At 37.8% G+C, this 24,946-nt stretch overlaps 1 pseudogene; it reads right to left on the bottom strand.

Annotated features, from left to right (window-relative positions):
* Nucleotides 1–449: 449 nt before the first annotated feature.
* On the bottom strand, nt 450–550 carry LOC131411088 (U6 spliceosomal RNA; annotated as a pseudogene).
* Nucleotides 551–24,946: the final 24,396 nt, after the last annotated feature.

The raw sequence follows: 24,946 nt of genomic DNA, 5'->3' as shown, positions 1-24,946 counted from the left end.
ACACACAGATTTATTCCTTTAAGATGCATCTTACCTGACAACTTTCCTTTAAGAATAATAAACTGTGTCCTTCACTAGTAAAAATGAGTCTTTGGTCTGTCTTCATTTTTATCAGTCGTTTATCCTTTGTAAGGGTGATAAGTATGAGATCTTTTATTTAAGGGCTGTTGAAAGGAATTTTAGACACAAACACTGTACTTTTTGAATATGAATGTACCAAAGTCATCCCCAATGTAAATTTTCCAACACTTAGTTGCATTCAGTTGTGTTGACATAGAAACATTTGTGACTTACAGCCTTAGCAAGCATTAGCATGTAGGCGTATGTATAGCATTTTTTAATTATCAAATATACAAAACCACATAAAACTTATGAGTACATTTTAATAAGTGGTTCTAAGAAGAAAATCTGTAAAACCATTGCTAGGTCAAGAAATACAACATTTTTGGAAAAATATAGAATGCTTCCTGAGTTTGCACATTATCCTTGGGCAGAGTCTGTGCTCTCTTCTCTGGATCATTCCATTTGTAGATCACGTGCTTCCCAGCCCTGTGTGTTTTTTATTTTTCTTGGCCACCCCACTCTCATTTGGTCATTTTGCTGCTAGCAAAAAATACTTACTTGACTTTGCACTTCTATTATGCCTTTGCTAGGGAACTTTTCCCCACTCAAACACTGGATTATCTCAGTTAGCTAATGCATCTCCTTGAGAATTTGCTCTAAACCAGAACCACTCAAATTATGGTCCATTAGTGCTGAGCTGTACACTGTTAGTTACTGGACTGCTCTGAAATTGAGTATAGAGATTGAGAGTAAGCTCTTAAAATGTTTATGGCAATTTGTCGAAGAAATTTTATGACTCTTGAATCTAGTAATAAAAAAAAATGGGCCTTGTATTTTGTATGTCATTTTTATTTTACTTTTCTAGAAATTCATTTTTATACTATTTTACAAAGGTATATATCCATGAAAAATTGGAAGTAAAACAAAATGAAACAAGCAAAAATCTGGCCCTTCAGCAGGATAGTTTGGAAAACAATGCTGTAAAGGAATAGAAATTGCTTGCAGAATACTTTTCACTTAGTGGATCCTGTGAGAAATAGGCACCATGGACAGCCAAAATTCTGCAGTGAGGACAATGGGAATTTTCCAATCTGAGCAGAAAACCTTGGCATTCAAACCATGTCTTTTACGAAGACTCAGCTTGTAGAAAGAATGGACTGCTTTATTTGTTTGTTTTTACCAGTGTCTTCTGTGCCTCACGACTACCGATCCATTAGTGGTGGGTCAGAATTATGAGATTTACATTGATATATAAACAAGAGGACTCGTCCCAGCACTGCTTTTAGTTGCAAAAATATTTAAAATACATAAACACCAAAGAACAAGGGTTTAGTATACTAAATTATGGTGCATACAATGATGACACACCTTCAATCATTCAAAACGCTTGTGGTAAAAAATCATTATTTGTCATGGATGGATACTCTACATAATGTTGCGCTCAGAAAAAATATTAAGGTACAAGGGAGTATATTTAGTATGACAAATTTTGGTAAAGAAAATATATGTGTTCTCATGTAGAGAGAAACATACATAAAAAATGTTCTCAATAATTATTCTTGGGTGGTAGAGTTATGTATTATTTTTGAGTTTTTTCTTTACGCTTTTTTGTGTTTTGTATCAAATATGCTTTCTTTGTTTCATTTTTGTTTAAAATATCTGAAAGAAATTGGGTGGGTGGGGCAGCTAGGAAAGTTGATGATGAAAGTAATGGGGCCGCTGAGAAAGATCAGGAGTCAAGTATTGCAAGACAGAGATGTGATGAAGGCAAAGTATGCGGGAGGCTGAGTGGAGAAGAGGAAAATAATCTGTGCAATGACACCAGAATTCTGGAAGCTGTTTAAAGAAATGATGACTGGGCGCCACCTCAGACCAAACAAATCATTGTTTTGGAGGGAGGGGTAGGCATCAATATTTTTAACACCTCCCCAAGTGATTCCAATGTTCCATCAGGTTTCAGAGCCATTGGGATAGATGCCAGTTCACCTATTCTACCAAATTAGTCCATGTTGGCTGGCTGGCTTTCAAGAACAGGAGTTCCAAGGCACAGGGCCAAGACTGGAAATAATGAGATTCCCCTCTCACGAAAGCATTGTCTCCCTTCAGTGCTGAGGGCATAAGGCTGAGGATTATTTGTGTGTGATTACAAATTTTGGAAATACCAGTTGAAATAACCTAAGCATTCTAAATATTAAAAGCTAATTCTTTAATGTGATAAAGCTATGATCTAGAAGTTGAGTGGAGTGATAGCTTTCGGGTATACAGAGCTACATCTAAGTCAATCCTCTTGAAAATGTTAATTAGCACCAAACAAAGAACAATGGAAGAGGTTTGCTTTCTTCCTTGGAGACCAAGACTGGGACAAGTCATTTTGCATGTGAGCTGAATGTGGAAATGGCAAAGATATTTAAATAACAAATTTTAATAGGTTTCATCCCACTGGGAGAGACACTTTTGATTATCTATGACCTATACCAATTATCATGATTCTCCCACCGGCTGACCATAATTTTAATAACTAATCAAACTCAGCCCGCAGTTCTGTGAAATGCCAAATATGCACAAGTACTTTTGCTAGTTACAAAGCTAGTGCTTGCTACCTGACCTTTTACCATTTCTCCAACTGCTTATTCACACTCCAGCCACATGTTTAAATGCTCGGTGTTCATTTGGTCCTTATTGATCTTAGGCCGCTACCTGTTTGGGCTGAGAAATGACCTTCTGTGGACATCTAGGGAGGCCTGCCCTTCTGTGGGAAGAATTCCAAAACAAACTTGGTTGGAAATTTAATGCAGATCTAAAAAGGTGGCCTGTGATGTTGCATGTAGCGGAATGAGATACAGTAAGTCCCCGGCAGTGGTCTAAGCCCAAGCAAGTACATGATGCAGTGGTGTTAACCAATGAGCTAGCATAAGGTTAATGAGGGCAACCAGATTGAAATAGGTGGCGGGCTCCTAGGAGATTTCCACACAGCTATCTCTCTCTAGGTGTCAATCCATTTCCTCTCTCCAGCCTCACTCCCCAGGTTGTAACTTACATGTTCATAGCTTATGCTGAAAACCTCATTAAAATCCTGTTCACTTACCCTGTTCCATAATTTGGTGTCTGCATCCTTGACTCTACACCCGTGTTTCTAAAACTTTAATATGCTTACCAGTCACCTGGGGATTTTGTTAAAATGCAGATTGTGACTAGGTCAGTGGGTCTGGCATGGGGCCTGAGATCTGAATTTCTAACTAGCTCCCAGTTGATGCCTCTACTATTGTGCCAGACCACACTACGAATAGCCAGGCCCCAGCAGTGGTTCTCAAATGTTACTGTGCATCAAAACTACCTGAAAGGCTTGTTAAAACTCAGATTGCTGGACCCTACCCCAGAGTTTGTGATTCAGCAGTCTGGAGTGGGGCCAGGAATTTGCATTTTAAAAGTTCCCAAATGATGCTGATGTTTGGGATCCACACTTTGAGAACCACTGCCTTAGACCATGCTGCTCCCAACTGAATTCAACTGTAACTCCTCAGAAGGAGGGGCTGCTGCCCCTTCCCCTGAAGATGATCTGCTCCTTCCTCCTTTTTTGGCAGTTTATTCAGGAATGAGAATGGGAAGATAATAATCTGACACTTCAGCTATCTGTAAAATAGAAAGAAAAAGAAAATCTTCCAACCTTTTAGACACTGACAGGCTATAGCAATAGAAAAGAAAAATAAAACAAAACAAAGCAAAATAAAACCACACAACCACTCTGGTCACAGCCTGGAAGAAAAAACTGACAGATGACATGTCTAACTGCCGTCATCTCTCAGTCTGTACCGTCAGTGCCTGCTCAACAATCATCCTACAGCCCCTCGTGCCTGGAGCTGGATAGTAGAGAACAGCACTTTGTTACCCACTGTCATGGAGCCTAAAGAGACAGGACTCAATGTCCTCTCCATAGCAGTGGTTCTCATAATTTTGTAGGCATCAAAATTCTCTAGACGGCTGTGAAAGCACAGATTGTTGGTCTGGGGTGGGTCCTGAGAACTCGTATTTCTAAAGAGTTCTTAGGTGTTATTAAAGCTGCTAGTCCCAGAACACACTTAGAGAACCACTGTTTTAAGGAACAAATTAAAGGTCTCCCTTGCTTTACTTGCTTAAATTTTCCACCAATTAAGTCAGAAAAGGAAACTAAAGTGTTACTTTTGCTGATGAAGCTGATACTGGAAACTGTGATATAGGCGTAATTCAAGTTTGTGTGGCTTTCCTAAGGCTGACCTCCAGAATTAGAGGGACATGTGCATCCCTTCACAGGCAGCACTGAACCCCACAAGCATCACCTTATGGGGCCCTGCCCCTGGAAAACAGACGGTGTGCGGAAGCAGAGCTCAATGCATGCTCCCTGCAGGCAGCTAGCTCCCAAGAAAATGAAGCGAGAAAGGACGGAGGTAAGCAAACTCAGTTCCTTCTGTCAAGCTCATCAATCAGGTAAATCACTCCTCACTCCCAAGGAAAGTAGGAAATGAGGGGATAGAAGGAGACCAGGAATGATAAGCTAATGGATATCCTTCCTCTGAAAACAGAAATGGGCAATTAATTAGTACTCTCCCCACAAAGAACCTAAGGCTCAAGCTTGCCAACCCACTCCCACAGCAAATACCAGGCTAATGTTTCCCCCAGTGAGTTTAATTAGTGACTAAATTAAGTTCAAGTTCTATCCTGCTTTCGACTAGTTGCTTAACCTCTCTGTGCCTCAGTTTTACTTCTACACATTGGTGATAATAATAAAATCTCCAAAGATTACTGTGAGAATTTATATCTAGGAGGGACTCTCTGTACAGCAATTTCCCTTCTCTTTCTTCCTTCTTCATCCTTTAGCCTTGTGACTTAATACAATGAAATATTTCATATTGTATTTGACCTTGAAGAACTCATAATCTTGAGGAAAAGTGCACAGATATGTGTTGACACAAATAATCCATAACCAATCTATAAATCAAAATTGGGGTGAGTTTATTATGAGCCAGGTCTAAGGACTAGCCCAGGGAAGGCAGGGCACCAAAGAAGTGGGGTATACAGAGTAGTTATATGCCATCTTGGAACAAAGAGCATACATCACATATGACAAGAATATCTCTTTTACTACTGTCACGAGATACTTAGCTGGCACAGCAGGTCAGTGGTCAGCAGGTCAATGGTCACAAGGTGAGCACAGCAGGTCAGTAATTAATCCTTAGTTTCCAGGAAGAGATGCTTATCCTTAAAGAAATGCTGATGTGGGGGGAAGCTACAATCCTATCTTTAAGGGCATCATTCTTTGCTTTGGGACATTGTAAATGTTAAAGCAGATGTACAATGCATGCTCAACAGGCCATGTCAGGCCCTTTTGGAAAAACAAGGTCAGGCTGAATTAGTTTTACACCAAATAGCTTCCTCATATACTCTAATATATACTACTGCTTTTCATTTATTTATCATACAAAAATGTTAAATACAGCATAAGTATTGATGGGCTAAAAAGAGATTAATGTGAAGATTAAAGGAAATAATATGTAAAATGCCTAATGAAACTCTTAGCACATAGTTTCTAAGTTCAAAATATAAAACATAGATAGATAGATAGATGATAGATAGATAGATAGATAGTTCAGACTAGTTCAGGGATCTAGAGTTGTCTTGCAGTGGTCCCATTGGAGCATCATGGCTTTGGTTGGCTGCAGAGGAAAGGCAGGCTGTTAGTAGCAGGAGAGGGGAAGGACAATTTAGAGATGGAGAATGATGTGGGCAGAGGCTTAGCACAGAGGTTCAAGGAGCCAGTGAGACAGGCATCCAGACTTGGATGGGGTGATCATTTGTTCTGCTCATAACCAGTTCGAGTCCTGAGCCAATCACCGGAGTGAACAGGTCCCCCATCCCAAGTCTTTTGTAGCCATGGCCCATCCTAGCTGCCAGTACCGAGAGCACAAGGAGCAGCAATTTCTCTGCCTTTTATGTATAATGACTCGATTGATTTGAATGTCAAGGCAACTCTCAAAGTCTAGAGAGCAAGCAGTCCATTCTCTGCTTGAGTATAGTTATTTTTCTTTCTTTAAATCACTGATTCTCAACCTTGGCTGCACATTAAAATCGCCTGGGAGCAATAAAAGTCATAGAAATCCCTTGGCTCTCCCCCCAAATCATTGAAATTCAAATCTCAGAGGGTGGAGCCTGGCATTTGTATTCTTTTTAAAAGCTCCCCATATGATTCTAATTTGCATCCTGGATTAGGAAACTCTGTTCGAGGCCAAGGTAGCCTTCTCCTTTACAAGGAGATGGCATTTCTATCATTGATATTCTCAGGAATGATTTAGAAACAATTAACAGCAATTGACCGGACTGTGAGTATTCTATGGATAAGAATGATACTTGTATGGGATTGTGAAATAAAATAACAAATGAAAACATGATTTTCAAATATAAACTGGTATTCTGATTTGGGTGCAAAATAGTCTGGCAAACAGAGTGACCGTATTTAAATAAATGGTTAAACTTCAGTCATGTTAGTAAGTTATACAAGTTATTTTGCAAAAACAGAGATTGTGGATACAGTAACAGCCTAATAAAAACGTCGATGTGACTGAGTTTGGATTAGGTCATTTAATGCAGATTTATTTTTTAAATGATTAATAGCTCTCTAATTGCATGTTTTTTTTGCTAAAGTTGTAAGCTGTTTAAATAAATATAATGGAGAAATCTATTTTAGTTAGCAGGACTGGGAAATGAACCTGTATTAGTGTCCAGATTCTTCTTTTCCATTCATCCATTCATTTACTCATTCATTCATTCATTCAACAAATATTTATTGAATCCCTTCCTTTGGGTGCCTAGCACTGGACTATGAAAGGGTTACAGTATTTGTGAGTAAAACAGAATTCGTTTCTGATCTCTTAGCATTTACAGTCTAATGGAAGAAAGACAGTGAATAAGGAAACAAATGAAAGGTTGTACTGAGTGCATGAAGAAAACAAACGAGATATAGTTATTAGAAGAAACTGTGTTTGTGTCGGGGAGGGAGTTCCTTACTGTGATAGAATCTCAAGGTCCTCTCCACCCTTCTGAGCCAAGATGGCAGGGTGAGGTGGAGCCAATTGTCAGACAAGGAGAGCTGCTGGGCAGAGGACACCAAAGCAAGGAAGGATTTAGGGTGTTCAAGGCTCTGAAAGAAATACATGCCAGGGGCCAGCCCAGTGGCATACTGGTTAAGTGTGCGTGCTCCACTGGGCGTGCACCGACGCACCGCTTGTCAAGCCATGCTGTGGCGGCATCCCATATAAAGCAGAGGAAGATGGGCACAGATGTTAGCCCAGGGCCAATCTTCTTCAGCAAAAAGAGGAAGATTGGCATCGGATGTTAGCTCAGGGCTAATCTTCCTCACACACATACACATAAAATACATGCCAAAATAGAGAGTTGTCACAAACATGCCTTCATTATCATTTCTCTTATTTTCCAGCTGTATTCTTTACATCTTTTGTGTGCCTTTTTTTCATTTTAGCATCAATTGAAGTCAACATTTATTATTTCCCATGTGTGAGGAGTTGATAGGCTGTGAAGATGCAAAGAAGAAAGGAAAAAACATCTGGTGGGAGGAATTATAATGTAAGAGAGGCATTACATACAGTATATGAAGGTATGTTGGTTCAGAAAAAGGCAAAGGAAGGTGTCTAGCATTACTTAGGGATCTGGAGAACCATGCAGGAACTTATCCATAAGAAGGGCACTGTAGACTGGGCAATCACGGTCATGATCCAAGGTTGTTTGGTTGGCAACAGTTGAAGTTGGAGGGAAAAAGTACATGCATTTAAATAGAAAAAAAGTGTTTACACCTAGATAAGAAAATTGAAGAACCAACTCAGTTCAGCTTTCCACATTTGTTGCTCAGAGAACAACTATTCTAAAATAGTTTACCTTCAGAACTGATTTCACAGTGGTTCTCAGATCTGGCTGAATGTTAGAGTAACCTGGGGACCTTCAGAAGAGCCCTGGCGTCTGTGCTCCACCTCAGACAAATAAATCCAAATTTCAATGGGTGGGGCCAGGGAACGACACTGGACACTAAGAATACTTTTAAGAAAGATTATAAATTGCCCTCTCTGCCCTCACAGAGCTTCAGTCTTTATAAACGATAAACGGTGTCAATCCAATACGGCAATATGGCAAGAACACAGTGTCTCCCTCCATCTCTACTTTCCTTAGCTCCTTCCATGTTCACTGTCACACATTCAGAAATTTCTAAGTGTGTGCTCATGAGTTATTTTCCTTGCCTGAAACACTACACCAGATTTTTTTTCTTTTTTATGACTGGGAAAATTCTGCTCATCCTTTAAGAATCAGTTCAAATATTATCTCTCAGGTGAAATATTTATTCATACTTCTAGGAAAAATTAATTATTTCTTGGCAAAACAGTATGAGAAAAGCTCTGTTGAAGTACATCTCACACTGGTCACCATTTGACTACTCTAAATATCAGATTATAAACTCTTCAAGAGCTTAGTTGTATTAAAATGCATAGCATCTGGCTTGGTGCCCACAATACATTAAGTCTTGAATATATGGAGGAAGGACAAAGGGAGGGAAGAAGAGAGGGACAAGGGACACAAGTAAATAAGAATGAATAAACTAGTTTGCACACTGGGGTGCCTTTGGCAGTCAGGGTTGTTCAGGTAGCAGAGACGTCAGAGAAAGAGTATAAAAAGGGAAAATAGGCATGCCAGAGAGACTTTACTTATAAGAGTGTTTTCAACATTTTTAACTTATTACGTGATCTTTTTAGCTTTAGAATACTGTCTTCAAATAAACTCTTATTAGGTAGCCTGACATAAATAATAGAATTTGGTGGTTCTCAAAATGTGGTCCCTACACCAACAGCATCCCAGAACTTGTTAGAAATGCAAATTCTTACAACTCACCACAGACCTACTGAATCACCAGATTTTTGGGGAGGTGTGGGTACCCAGAATTCTGATTTTACAAGCTTTTCCAGGTGTTTCTGATGTGTGCTAAAGGTTGAGAACCACTGGCATAGATACAAGTAGAACCACTTCAGTTGAAGCATGGTTGATCAGTAGCTGACAACTCCCACACCCTATCTGTGCTACACACTCCCAAATACAGTTCTGTGGGGACCCTCTCCATAGAGTCCCCAGGTTCTCACAGAATAAAATCTAACAGGCTGGCCTTGCAAGTTTGGGTCCCCGTCTGTGTTAAACACAGTTCTCGGTGTTGACAGACCCCAGAGTTCTCATGGTTCTCTGCTTATGTACTTTAAGAGGAGTTATTTCTAATGGTTAGTTTTAGATGTAGACTTTTCGCAATTCACACAACACGTTTAATGATTATCAGAACTTTTGCCTGAAAAAACTTCAGTTAAAGCTGTTACCAGTTTGATATGTGCAGCCAGTTTAACCCTGTACAACCTTTAACCAAACAATTCCTTCCTAACACTGTCACCTTCATGACTGGCCATCCACGCTTCTGCAGGTGCTGTTAACCTAGCACATGCTGAATGGATCCCTAAGCTACCATTCCAGTGAATCAGATTTTAGGTAGTTAAAATCCTTATTCTGAGACGCAGTCTAATCTGAGGGTTTTTTCTTCCTCTACTTAAGAATTCATAGCGTGTTAATTTAGCATCCTTCCTCATTACATAGTTTCTGAGTAAGTTATGTAGTAATGATGAGTGATAAATCAGATGGCCAGGCTTATATTACTCATGACATTTTAATAGTATTAATCTAGGATAGCTTTTAATTGTCCATTCTACAGTCTTTAATGCTAAGAAGATATAGATGATTCCATTATTCTAATTGTATTTCAAATAAATGTATGGGCTCAAAATTTCCCTCTAACTCTGTAAAAAATAAAGCTAAATTAGAGATGTTTCTATGCATGAAAAAATGAATTATTTTACAGCAAAAGCTTGATTAATCACACTGGAAAATAGCATGAACCTCAGTTAACTGTATGTTGTCTTCACTTAGCTTGTTGGAAAATGACAAAGGATAGAAAAATAAAGTTTCATCATGAAATTTAAAACAGTATTTTAGAAAACATTCAAAGCAACCTCTTATGCTTTTCATTTCTGTAATCTAGTTAAGTAAAAATTAATGTTCAGGTAGCCTTGTGGTCCAGTAGGATTTTTAGTTATAAAACAAAAAGTTGATTATTTTCAAAGGCTCCATTTGCAAGACAAGAAATGGACTAACTCATTGTCAAAGGATTTTTATCAGGACTATTGAGACAAATTGAGTTAATTTTGAAGTTGTCGAAAAGACCACTTTCCAAGTGTTCTCCTTAATCAAACTTTTATTACAGTAACTGCATGTATTGATCATGTTTAAGAGAAAGAGGGAGTCATCCAGAAAAGTAAAATTTCCAAATAATTGATACTTTCCATATCATCTACCAAAACTTTTGTATATTAACCATTTTGGTTGTGGTCAAACCATTTGTGGCCTGATCAAACAGAGGACAACAACTGTCTTTAGATGTTCCCAATAGCATTGGCATCATTCATAAGAACATGGTTAATACAGTAGTACCTAGGCTATAAAACATTCTCATCCTTCAGACAGTAGAACTCAGTATATTTCTTTGCTTCTACACTAAATAGTCCCAGACTAATGGTCTGTAAATCTCAAAGAAAAAAAGAAAAGGACAGAAAACTCTTTAGTTTTATCTCCTCTTTTTGCTATCTCTGAGTGCCACTATAGTCTGGAGCAAAATTTTCTACAAAGTTATTTGGATCCTAGTCTGAAAGTGGCTCTGCCCGTCCTACTTCACAACCAGAAAGTTGTGGGGATAAGGCAAGTCATTTGGACCAGAAAAGCAGAGCACAGAAGATTTATAAGTGTTTAGGCAGCAGTCGGTCAGAGGCCAAGGAAATAAGTTGAGATCAAGAGAGCAGAATGAGCTCTCTAAAGTTTATGCAGTTAGCACCTGGGAAATTGCCAAGAATTGGAGGGTCAGAACAAAATGAAAAGTCAAAGCGCCAGGCAAAATAGTCAGCAACTAGAGATTTATGGAAATTGAAACAGATGGAAGAATTTGAAAAAAAGAAACAATATTTGGAATTGGATATAAGGAAGGGACACAAAAAGGGAGGCAATTGATAGATCTTAGCTTCAACATTCATTATGTTTTAAATCCTTCATCCACCTACTTCTCACCATCTGCACCACCACCACCCTAATCTGAGCTATCATGTTTCTTTCATAAAGTCTGCTACTATCGATGTCTCTCTAACTAGCCTCCTCAAGCAGGAGCTGCTGTTGCTGGCCCCCCAGATCCTCTTTACCAGGCAGTTGTGCCCACCCCCAGCAGCTGTGAGCACTGGCTGCTAGTGGTCTGCAGTTACACCCTCCACTAAGAATTATCCTCAGTATATAGGGAAATACCAGGGAGAGTGCACCCTTCCCTCCGCATGTATCCTGCAGCCAATGTCTGACTGATGCTGACATACAAAAGACCAGCTCCCTTGCCTTAAGGTAAGATAAATCTGTGATGCTGTGCATGCTCCAGAGTTTCCTGAGGAATCAGGCTGAGTGCAGCTGGATGTTAGCTAAACCAGCTCTTCACTGAGCTTCGAACGTGGCAGTATTCCAGTTTCCTCATTCCTTACCTTACAGGTTTTTCTTCTGAGCTCTCCCCAACTTGCACAAGTACCTCTTTCTCAGGCCCTGCATCTTGGAAACCTGATATAAGATACCCTGACTTTATGTTTGTGCTCTATAGCACAAGTGAATACAGTTATTGAACTTAGGATAATGACATATGATTTGCCAAAATTGTATTTTTAATTTCTTTCTAGAGAGAAGGAATTTCATATCATTAAAATGAGTGAAATTTGTATTGAAAGAGAAAGGCATAACTCAATTCTGACTTCATAGAGATGGAATATTATCCTGTTTCTTACTGATTCTATTTGGAAAATGTTTGAGAGACTCTGAAAATGAACAAATGAAGAGAGAAAAATGAAGACTGTTTAGAAACAAAAAAGATTTTTTTTTACAAGAAGTAAAGCAGAGAACTAAGAATTCTTGTTGGCTACTTTGACTTTTTATGGGTACATGACATACAAAAATAAATTATTACAATATTTCAGTTTTTTACTATTTTCCTCGTGTTACAGCTGAAAACACTAAGAGTTAGATGACTTAATAAACTTGCTCGAGATCGCATAACTAGTAAGTCTTAAGTTGTCCTTTGAATCAAGGTATCTGACGCCAGATCCTTCCTATCTTTCCCTCTGCAGTGTATTTCGAAGGGCATCCTAAGGAGTGCCAACTGGGCAAAATGCTTAGGCAGAAAAAAAGAAAAAAAGGAGGAGGGATAGTTTTAGTGATTTAAGCAAATGTGGAAAACACTACATATTATGCCCCTGTTGAGAGACAATTCTCCCTGGATCTCTCATGTGTTTATACAGTCTTTCAGGCAAAAGCATTTTAAGAATTTAAGAATGTCAATTTAGGAATGTTTGTATAAGGGAGACATTCTAGGATAATAAAGTAGAGACGCTTCCCTCCCCTCCCGGGAGAGATTTGCTTGTATTCCTGGGTAACAAAGATAATATCTCTCTCTGTGGTGGATGATAGATGGGTTTGCTAGCAGTCCTCTTCTAAGATTGGGGGTTTTCTAAGCTCAGTGTTCCTCAGATGTGACACAGACTCGTGGGCCCTCCACCTATCACCCCCATGGGCCTTGAGGGGTAAAGGGACTGAGGAAAGCATGGCACTCATGTTGTCTGCTGTGATGGGAATAATAAACTCTCTATCCATTTCAGCTCATTCTCTCCTTACCAGCCAAATCTGTGGAAATCTGCAAGACAATCTAGCAGCTTCCCACAATGCTACTGCTTAGGAACTGTGTGACCACTTGGCAATCCCCCTCCCAGGAATTCAAAACTCGAAGGAAGGGCTCTAAGAAGTCTTCTAATAAGGAGACATTCATTTTCTCTTTTACCTAATGTGACTCGTTTTCCTCTATTGCACACTGACATGGAATGCAGCCCACAGTGGCAGAAAGGCAGATGGCAGAGCTGGTTTGAGGGCTCAGAAATAACACTATTTTAGCTGCTACTTTCCCTGTCTCACTTGAAGGTTGATTCTCCCCATTCCAAGCACAAACAGAAGAATTCATGAGGCAGATGCTACGCCTCCTCTGAATCACTGCCTTTATTTGCTTTTCCTGTATCAACCACCTTCCTAGTTTTAGTTACATGGCTTGGCACATTCTTGAAGTAAGGAAAAATTCATAACAGAGATTTTTCTCCTCTTAAACAGCAGCTCTGGAGGAAGCCTTAAACATTAGATCAAGAATCCACTGGATGTCTCTGCTTCTTCTACATTTTTTCTCCTGCTTACTCTAATTGCTATGCAGTGCTATCTAACCTCTAAAAGAGAATCTCACTTTCTTCTCCCTCCTGTTGCATTTCTGGGTATAACGGTAAAAACAACTAAGAAGCTGAAATAATGTGATGTGAACCCTCTCAAAGCCGGTCTGAGAATTCTGTGAGAAGATCTATCAAGTAACAGAAAAGAACTCAGCTGGAAATATACATTGGGAAAATAAATTGGAAGATGGCTTTAAATGCTCTTGAGTGGTCCCAAGGAATATAAAAGGAAGCAGAATACAAAAAATGATAAACAAAACTTTCAGGGTTGACTCAATACGTAGCTCTTAAAATAGCTGTGAGCTTCCCTCCTAACACACAGCGGGCTTCCAATAAGCAGATAGACAAATCGAACAATTAGATGCTATGAGGAAGCATCAGAACAGATCCATAACATAACATTCTGAGTGGAGCCTTAACCATTGTCTGAATAAAAATGGTGCCAGGCAAAAGACCTACACAAAATAGTAAAAATACTCTGTGAAATATATTCCTTTATTGAGCATCTCTGATGTGTCTGATGGTTTCATGTGTATAGGGATGCTGAGATGAGACACAGACTTTTCCAAAATCTAGAAAAGGAAACAGATGAGCAAAATAGTTAATAAAATATGGTTTGGTAAGGGTTATAAAAGCAAGGTATATGTGCTGTTGGGAGATTGGGGAGAAAGGTGTTTCACTCAGACACAGGGTATAGGAAGGGCCTGAGTCCTGATGTAAGTCCTTCTGGATTAGTAAAAATTTTGCAGGTAAAAAACCAGAGAATAGAAATTCTAAGAAGATGTAGTGGCATGTTCAAGGGCATCAGGTTGTGAAAGGGCTGGTCCTGTGGAGATACTGTAGGTTAGTCTGGTTAGAGTGTTGAAAACACATGAGGACAGATTGAGAATTGAATCTGGAGACCAGAAAGAGGCAAAATCATGAAAGATCTTTCGTATGATGATAAGGGACTTGGGTTTCATCCTGAGATGAAACTGTGTTTTGTTAGGACCAAAAGCTTGTTTCTTTATGCAACTACTTTTGGTAAATACTGCGTAAATTGTTACTGGATGCCTCAAAGTTTATTACTAAATGATGTTGTGGTGAACATCAGAAAATGGAAGGATAGTCCATTTAATCTGAAAAACTGCATATTTTTATATTATTTATGCTGCAGTGCTTGACATATCTCACTGTGTTTTTCATTTCCTTGCAATTGCCAGCCTCTTAAATTGCTATTTTTTTATCATGTTTCTATTACATTCAGATTTCTTTCTAGTCGAGTTATTCCGAGGAAATAAAAAAAATAGTTTTGATCTGAATTTTACTGGCATTAGGATTCATCCATACAATTAAAAAACCTAAAGTTTGTGCCTAAAGAGGAATTAGAATGCTTTCAGACTTTTTACAGAACCAAATTTCCTTAAGTCTCTACCATTGCTTAAATTTGTCACTCAACTAATGTGTATGAGATCAGGAAATTACAAGAGCTGACATTTCTATTTATGATGTAAAGGTTTACTTAATTAATGATATTTGTCCTCATGAAGGCCAATAGTGCATCGAAATTACAAAAAAAAATTTAAAGAAGATGAATTTATAGTATTTATTTTGCTTTAAAAAGTATTGTTGCCATATATAGATAACACTTTGATATGTTAAGAAAGGAAACAACAGTTAAATAAACCACCAATTAGATTGAGGAAGAAAGTGTTTCAATCCTATACCTATTAATGTAACACTTTTGCTTAAATTTTCAACTTATATATGTAATTTTAGAGAAGAAAACACTTCACTTCTAATGAGTATAACAAGAATATTAGAAGGAAAAAAAATCGCTACCTGCTATAACCTTGAGGGGTTAGGCTTTTGTAATGTAACAAATACACTATCTAGACTGTAGAGGTATGATTTTAGCTTTTGAATGAACATGGTTTCAAATGATTTGTCTATACTGGGTCAATTATTTCAATCAGGAATCACCAACTCCATATGTTCAGCAAATTAGTGGCCTGTAACATGGCATATTTTCATTTTTTTTCTTTTGATTTTTATTGTTTCACAGGTAGGCTAACCTCTGACCATAATCAGCTTTTAAAATTTATACTTTATAGTTTTGATCTATTTTTGCCATACAATAATCCTATTGTTGTTGTGGTAAAAGATATGCGTGTTAGGAAGTATGTATAAAACTTTGATGTTCAAAACACCACAGCTTTGCTCAATTTTTTGAAGGGAAATTTTTTAAGGAAATGCTGTCTAAATATGATCCTGATACATCCCAAAGAGGTTATGAATTGAGTCATTTATCTACTAATTTTCATTAATTTATTCATTCTTTCATTCATTCATTAACTGAGCATTATTTGAATCATTAAGCACTTCTAAGGGAAAACCATAACAAATATGAGAAATGGAGCCAAGAACATATGCTTCTGGCAATATAGCAGAAGAGATGTTCAGAAAGATCCTCCTACTATAGTCAAAAAAAATCTTAGATCAATTTTAACAAACATATATTTTACTACATTCCTAAGATTTTAAGAGAAAAAGAAAATTCTCCAATGGACTAAATACATTCACAACAATAATAATTAGCTAAAACTAAAAAAAAATAATGTTAAGCAATTTTGAAATCTCAGTTTACATTGAGGCATTTATGCTATATAAGATCTGAGATTGGGAAACTAACATGGGAGTCTCACTTAAATGTTGGAGGTGAAACTGGGACTCTGCATTTGGTTCAGACCATCAAGGAGGGCTAAAGTGGTCCCAGGTCAGTAACAACCTCTGGCTCCCAGCATAAGCGATCAAAATCTTATCTGTAGGAAATCTCCATTTTTTGCTCTCAGGAATTATACTGATTGAATTCAACCTAATGTGAGCTCACAAATAAAGTCAAAGTAATAAACATATAAGATATAAACCACCAGATTTGAGAGTCCATGGAAATAACAAACATATCTAGATTTCAAAGGACTTAAGACACTGAAATTATTAAGTATAAAATATAAAATAATACATACAAAATGGTTACATAAATAAAAGCTGAAATACAAAAATGAGCATAGAATAAAAAATTATTGTAAATAATTACATAGATTTGGAAAAGACCCAAATAGAACTCTTAGAATTAAAAACTCTAGTGGTCATTACACACCTATTAGAACAGCTAAAACAAAAAATAGTAATAATACTAAATGCTTGTAAGGATGCAGAGAAACTGGATTTCTTAAACATATCTGGTAGAAATTTAAAATGATGTAGCCACTTTGGAAGATTGTTCATCACCTTATAAAACTAAATGCGCAATTACCATTTGACCCAGGAATCACATCCTTGGGCACTTATCCCAGAGAAATGAAAAATTATGTTTGCACAAAAACCTGTAAACAAACATTCATAGCGTTTTACTGGAAACAACCCAAAAGTCCTTCAATAGATGAATGGATGAACATGTCCTGGTACATTTGTACAATGGAATACTGCTCAACAATAAAAAGGAACAAGCTACTGATACATGCAACAGCCTGGATGGGTTACAAAGACATTATGCTTCATGAAAAATGTAGCCTGAAAAGGTTACATACTGTATGATTCCATTTCTATAACATTTTTGAAAAAATAATAATAAAATTATAGGGTTGGAGAGCAAATTAATGGTTGACAAGGGCAGGCATGGGAGTAAGATTTGAATATAAATGGAATTTCTTCTTGGTGATGGAACAGTTCTGTATCCTGATAGTGGTGGTGGTGGTTACATGAATCTATATATGGGATAAACCTGCAGAGCACACAAAACACACACACACACACAAACAAATGGATTCATGTAAAAATGGTGAAAACTGAAAAATGTCAGTAGACTATCTAACAGTATACCAATGTCAATTTCCTGGATTTGACATTTTCCTCCAGTTATGTATGATGTCACTATTGGGGGAAACTGGTGAAACCAGGTACTTTTATTGTAACTTACCATGGACCTAAAATTATATCAAAATAAAAATTTTTAAGAATACCCTCTACGAGTGGATTAAAAGCAGCTAAAAATGTTAATAAACTAAAAAACTGAAAGATAAACTTGAAGAAAATAACAAAAAAGAAGATAAAAATATGAAAGTGATGTTGAGACATGGACGATAGGCTGAAAAAGTCTAACATAGGTCAAATTGTGTCCCAGAGAAGTGACACTCTCATGACCTCATGACCTCATCTAATCCTAATTGCCTCCCAAAGGGCCCATCTCTAAATACCATCACCTTGGGGGTTAGGGCATCAACATTTGAATTTGGAGGAGGGAACACAAAAATCAGTCCATAACACTCACTAAAAGAATAGAAATAAAGAGGAAAATGTGATTTATCCAGTAAGGATGAAATAGGAAATACAAAACACTGAAAAAGTACAAAATAAAGAAAAAGTATGAATAGCACAATGTTTTGTTAATCTTATAAACTGTCTTCGGAAAGCATATTCTAACAAACAATTAAATAAAAGTATTGACTAAAAGAATGACAGAGATAAATTGAGAAAGTAGTGATAAGTGATACAGGAGAGTATGTGGGATAAAGTGAACAGTGATGATCTCTGGGAAAAGATGGCTTGGGGGCTGGGGCCTGAGGAATGGGTTGAATTTGAGTAGGAAGGGAATTATATGGAGGAATAGCCAGAGCTGATTCTTGGCATATGATGAAGGGGCCTGTATTAGTTTTCTATTACTGCCATACCAGATTACCACAAGTTTGTCAGCTTAAACCACACAAAGTATTATCTTGCATTTTCAGAGGTCAGAAGTCCAGAAGTCAACAGGCTAAAATCATGCTGTCAGCAGGGCTGAATTCTTTCAGGCTCAGGGGGAGAATTCATTTCCTGCTCATTAGTTGTTGGCAGAATTCAGTTCCTTGCAGCTCTAGGGCCCATGCTTCCGACGTCATGCTGGCTGTCCAGAGAGAGCCATTCCTATCCTCCAGAGGCTGTAGCGTGGGTTGGCTCCTGGCCCCTTCCTCCAAAAGCAAAGCCAGTGGTTTGAATCCTTTCAAATCGCCTTTCTCTGACAGTGCCAGGACAGATTCTCTAGTTATAATGATTCATATTATTGGATTGGACCTCCATGGATAATCCAGAATACCCTCCCTTCTCAAGGTTCATGACATTAACCACATCTGCGAAGTTCCTTTTGCAATGTAACGTAACATATTCATCTTTCCTGGGGATTAGGACATAGACATCTTTGGGGGCTATTATTCCACCTACCACAGGGACATCTGGCAGAAACAAAGAATCTAATTTAACAGATATAGGATATGCACGTTTACCTGGATCTGTCTTGAATGAGGGCTCCAAAATGGGCAAGATCATGATACATTTTGATCTTTGAACAAAGTTCACTTTATCTGAACCAGATCATTGGTGTAAGATTGTAGTGGGAATCTCATTCCAGATCCTGGCAGGCATTAAAAGCTACTTGAGGAGTTTCAACTTTTCATAAGGGTGATGGAGAGTCTCTGACATATTTTTAGGCATCAAGAGCAAGCCCAAATCAGAGTGGCATATTAGAACCATCTCTCTGCTTGCCACTTAGAGAATGATTGAGAGGTGGAAATCTAGAGGACAGGATTAAGAAATCTAGTTTGAGGGCTTAAATTAGAGTAGAAAGAGGACCATGTGAAGAAGCAGAGAGATGTGGCAGAATACAACCTAGGAGTCAGAGTCCGAAAACTTGGGTTGGACTAATGGGTTGTTTTGCAGTGGGTCCTGCTTGTTACACAGTCAGGAATTCTGTGAGCTGATTGTTAAACTGTTGGCAGTTTGAAATCAGCTCTGGTGGGAGTATTTACAGCAGGAAATCTGCAAATGCTCTCTCTCTCAGTCTCCCAGAGCCAGATTCCCAGCTTACCAGTGGTGGAGTGGTATGGAAAAAGCCTCATCCTTTAAACAGGGAAACTCATATCATTGCTCATCCCTTCATAAAGCTGTATTAAAGCTCAAGATGAAAATGAGATCGTACACGTGAGGAAGCAAGGTGGTCAGAAGTTGCTAAACTTTGTCTCGATGCTCTTGCAGTCAGAGAAAAGTAGTAACTGGTAGGATCCTATGAACAGAACAGAGGTCAAATTTTATGTCGCTAATAATTTTTAGCAGCTAAAACATGTTCTCATTACTAGAGTATGATTCATTTGGATAACTGCAAATAGAAATATAAATACATATGTTAAAGAACACAGTTCCTCGTATGCAAATATATACATATGCAGACATGCACATACACTCACACACACATAGAGGGTTAAGGAGACTTACAAACTTCTCTTGATCTTCCAAGTTGATATCCTATTAAGAGACTGGAAAAGAGAACATGTTGAGATTAAAATGCCAGTGTTATTCTGATGAGCTGATTGGAAAATAAGGTGTTAGACCTTTGGCCAAAGGAGTTAGCTTGCTCTACCCCTGAACTAGACCAAAACAACCACCTAATCTCAATTTTAGACAATGCTGAAAAACCAGAGTCCTCCCAGCACAAGCGAAGCCTTCCGCCATGCCCAGAGCACAGTGACCTGTCTTTGTTAGCAGCCTGGTTCTAAAAGACAGAGAAAAAATACCAAAACACTCATGCCAAGTTCCTTCCTCCAAAGTCAGCAAATCCTATGGAAAACATTCTTCCCTGGGGAGGAGAGAGAGAGGGGGAGGAGAGGAGCAGGAGTGGGACTCTAGAGCAGTGGATAAGTGTTAGCCAAGGGAACCTCATACTCCTAGGAGGCTCCCCTGTAATAGAGACGGGGGGATTTATATTATGAAAGGAAAAAAATCCCAACGATGCTATAGTACTGTTATTTTAGGGATGACATTAATTTTTATGTTAGCGTAGGAATCTACATACATGCTAGTAGCAGTGGTTCAACTACATGGAGACAGGAGAGACATGAGAAACAATATTCACACAATGTTGGTAAGAAGATGGATTGATCCCAACTTTTGCAAAAGAAAAATAGCAGTATATTTTAAAACCAAAAAATGTGCGTTCCCTTTGTTCTAGTAATTCCACTTAAAGGAGTTTAATTTATATTTAAATAGAAAATAAACACTAAACGAAGACATACAACTTGGAAGTTTATGTCATTGGAGAGGGAGGGAGAACAGAGACTATAAAAGATACAAAAATCTTTTACATAAAGCATAGCTTCGGCCTTGAATAGCAATGCTATTCTTCATCTCTGAATTTATTTTATAACCTAGGTCCCACTTATAGAAATTTTGCTGTTTTTCTTTCATCTGTAGGTCATTTCTCTACAAAGAATAATCAGGATTTCCAGGAACTACTCACATAATCAAAAATTGTGAAAAAAAATGTTTTGCCTCAGCATTGTCTCCTTGACAGCCTTTAGTAAGAAGTAGTTATAAAATCAAATGAAAAAAAAATGACTGCAATAGGGGAAAGATGTGTTAGTGTCAGGTAGACTAGAGCGCTTTGGATATCAATGTTATGTTATTTATGTGGTATCTAAACACTTACGCACTTTCTTGTGATTGTGGCTGGTAGGTGTCATTCTTCAGAGCTAATTCATTTAGAATACATTGAGAAGAAATTCTGTGAGCAGCAATAACTAAGGAAAATTGAACTCTTGAACTTTTGTCAGAGAATTGATTCCACACATCTTATGTATTAACCTAGAGGAAGCTGACAACTTATTACATCCTGAATTTGTTTCAGTGAAGATTTTGGTTGCATAAGACATCGATACAACTGCAGTGGTGTGCAATATGGCTGACTGATGCCAGTACTCAGGGGGCATCAGTTCCTCCTCAGAAGTAAGTCATTCCTCACCTGGACTGCTCCCTCACAGCTAAGTCACCTGAATACCCCTCACTGTTTTGCCTGTCTGGTTCATCATCCATTTACTGATTCAGCAGACAGGATCATCAGAGAGAGTCCATCCTCATAAGAATAAATGACTTGAGAAAGACAAAGTCAGTGTGTGGCTTCTTCTTCAAAGAATGCAATAGATTTTAGATAGATAAAAACTTGGATGCAAAAAAAGAGTAATTATTTCTGAAAGGATCTCCTTTTCCTTTTAGTGATAACACCTATATGTCAATAGAGGAAAGGAGACTGCATCCTGGCATAGGGGGAAATCCACTTGTTTAATGCCACTTGACCCTCGGCGTTGACCTGGAAAGGGGAACATGTGACTTTTAGTCCTTAGAACACGTCCAAGAATTGCATATTTCCATAGTCATGCATAATCTTAATCTGATTTAAGGCTAATAAAATGTTAGGCATTTGTAACTTTTTAAAAATATGTAAGTCCCATGGCCTGAACATATAGCAAGCACATAATGGATACTTCTGGTTTTTCCAAGGAAGCAGGTTACTTCTTATAACACCCTTCATCCCTAGGCCAGTACAGTAGGGTTAATAATACGTATCAAGTAAGATTAACTATTAAAGAAAATTCTTCATTCTAGAGTGTAAATGATTTCTCTTTATAGAATTTTTCCCCAATTCTCACATTATATCAGGATTACCCTAATAGTCTCTGCCAGGATGTAAATCTTTTAGAGCAGAGGAACATAAAATTATTTTTTTACAGTACGTTGCACCAAATCTTTGTCTTATTTATTCTATTTTCTTTAAAAATAAAACAAAACATATATTTGACTTAGTCAAGCTTTTATCAGACAGAGAGGTGCATATACCTTGGCGGGCAAACAATTGTCGTCCTCGTTCACAATATGGGAGGTTTCTCTGTAAATATTATTCTATGTGGACTAATTTTCCCTATCTCAATGTGTTTCTTAAGTTTTCCCCCTCATACTTTATTTTCAGCTAAAACACACATTATTGTACTGACTCAATCTCATTTTAAGAGGCAGGGTGGACCATAGCGTTAGGGCCGTCTCAGGGTGGCTAAGCATTAACTGCTTTCCTTCACAGTTTTTTTTAAGCACCTGTTGAGCTAAATGCTAAGATGTAGAACCAAGTGGATCTGGTCCAAGTTAACCTAGCATGGATAGGAGTTTGACCAGAAAAAGGCACAAGCGAAATTTTGGGGATGATATATTTGTGTGGAGTGTGTTTATTTCAATTGCTGTGGTGGTTACACGTCTACACACATTTGTCAAACCTCATCATGGACTTTTACTTTGTGTAAATCATAACTCAACAAACCTGATTTTTTTAATGAACATATATAATGGGTTTCACACATGATACAGAATCAATAAACGTTAGTTTCTTCCACACCCTCTCCCCAAAGGAGCTAAGCCTAACAGGTCTTAGATTAATGTCCTTTATCTGGTGAGGTATAATTGGAAACCAAAGCAAGCATTTTCATTCTTAGCACATTTCTAAGCCCTTTGTGTTTTCATAAAGAAGCAGTGCAGACTTGTGGTCTGGTTTTAGGAATTTGAACTTAGTAAGTTCCCTTGAAAATCACTGCAAAAGCCTAGATCTGAAATTTACTGAAATCCAAATACAATCAGCTCATGGAGTGATTCATATAGATACAATCCCCATTTTTTGTCGCTTGTTCTTTAAATAGTCAACTGCCAGTGCACAGAAAACAAAATCAAATAGAAAAGTGAACATCAGTAACCCAATGGCTAAGAAGCATCAAGTATTTGTATTTATATATTTATTCATTCAACACACCCATTGTGGGTCATACTCTGTGCTAGGAGTTAGGGACTCGGGGATGAATAAATAGAATTTCTGTCCTCAAGGAGCTCATACTTTATAATGATCGAGAGACATGTATGGTGAAATTGACAATCTCGTGAAGTCTGAACAGTTTCTGGGCAAGCAAATGCTCTTCATTCACCGCATGCCATAGCCAGCCTATGCGCATAACAGTAAGTGGGGCCTTGAGCCTTTTGTTTTTATTACCATGTTTGTTAAAGTGCAGCATATTTGGACCTCTGACAGGAAAAAAAAGAAGATGATCTTAAGGCACACTTGCCTACTAGAGGAAGAAAAAGAATAAAGAGGCAAGATGTTTTGGGGAACTCTACTATAGTCAAATAATTTTATTTTAAGGAAAACAAATCTACACTCTAACACTAGCTTAACATTTTTACAAGGAAATTGAAGAAACATTTACAAAATGTTGAACATACTTTTGAAGTTCAGAAGTTAACTGTGAAGCAGAAATGACTATATTTGTCATGATTACAAATAGTGATATGTGCTCTATAAGTGCATTGGGATGTTCATTGATGTGCCGGTAATGAATAAGTAATAGCAATGACTGAGCAACATCAGTGGGCCAAATCTTCATATGAATTTATAAAATATAGAAGCCCTACAGGGGTTAACTTCTTTTACTGAAGCATAAAATTCAATTACTTCTTTGATCTAATGCTCACCTATTTTTCAACTTTATCTCCTATTAATTATGGGCCAGACCCTGTTTTGAACTCTTCATATCATATAACTTAATTTTCTCGGCAATCCTTTGTGGTAGGTATTATTGTAATTCTTATTTTAGGAATAAGAAATTTGAAACCCAGATAGATCAAGTGACTTACCTACCTAATGTGACACAACCAGTAAATGGGAGAGATGGAATTTGAATTCAGCCAGTCTGGGTCCTGATCCCCATCCTTGATTCCAATGATACAATAAGAGCATAGATAGAGATGCAACTAGAGGATGGACACTGTATATGCATCATCTAGGTTAGCCTTCACAATAACACTATAATTTACTTACTATTATTATCCTCATTTTATACATGTAGCAGCTACATGTCATGATGTCCAAGGAAAGATTAGTAGTAACATATACCAGGAGAATCTACCTCTACAGTTCAAGCCAGTGTATCGCTCACATTGAGATGTGCCAATCTAAATATCTAAAAGTCCTTTCCAGCCCTGAAATTCATTGATTTTAAAAGGAAGTTGATTTCTGCAGCTGGTGAGGATAGTCTTATGTTGGTGCCACGTTTAGAAATGTCCTAAGCCATGCACAGAAATTCAAGGATCAACGTTTCTATCCCACTTCTGGGCACCGTGGAAATCCTTCCTTCTTATCAGCCTCTCTGTAATCTTGCTTAAGCTGGATAGATTTCAGTCTGAGGAAAAGTGCTAGAAGGCTGAAAGGGCCTAGTAAATTTTCGTCCTCTAAGCAATGTTAGTATGAACTCTTAAAACTCATTCTCTCTGAGTATATGACAGCAATAACTAGAAAGGTGAAGCCAGAAAATAGAGGATATTCACATTTCCAATAATTAGAATCTCAGCACTCTTTGTTTAACCTTTTGAATTATAATCAAGAAGCATCTCATTAATTCAACACAATTCATAAAAATTGGGTGCCTCTGATGTGTCACACACAGTTTTAGGCTCTGGCAATAAAAACAACAATAGGCAGTCCTAGATCACAAGGAACTACCACTTCAGGTGACAGAGAGAGACATCTAAATGAATAAATTTACAATCTTGGTAATAAATTCACAGAGGCACATGGGAATTACCCCAAAGGAGAGAATGGTCACTGTGAT

Source organism: Diceros bicornis, chromosome 10 (genome assembly GCF_020826845.1).
Source record: "Diceros bicornis minor isolate mBicDic1 chromosome 10, mDicBic1.mat.cur, whole genome shotgun sequence".
Taxonomy (NCBI): domain Eukaryota; kingdom Metazoa; phylum Chordata; class Mammalia; order Perissodactyla; family Rhinocerotidae; genus Diceros; species Diceros bicornis.
The sequence above is the reverse complement of the archived record's forward strand: the minus strand, read 5'-3'. Positions and strand labels throughout refer to the sequence as shown.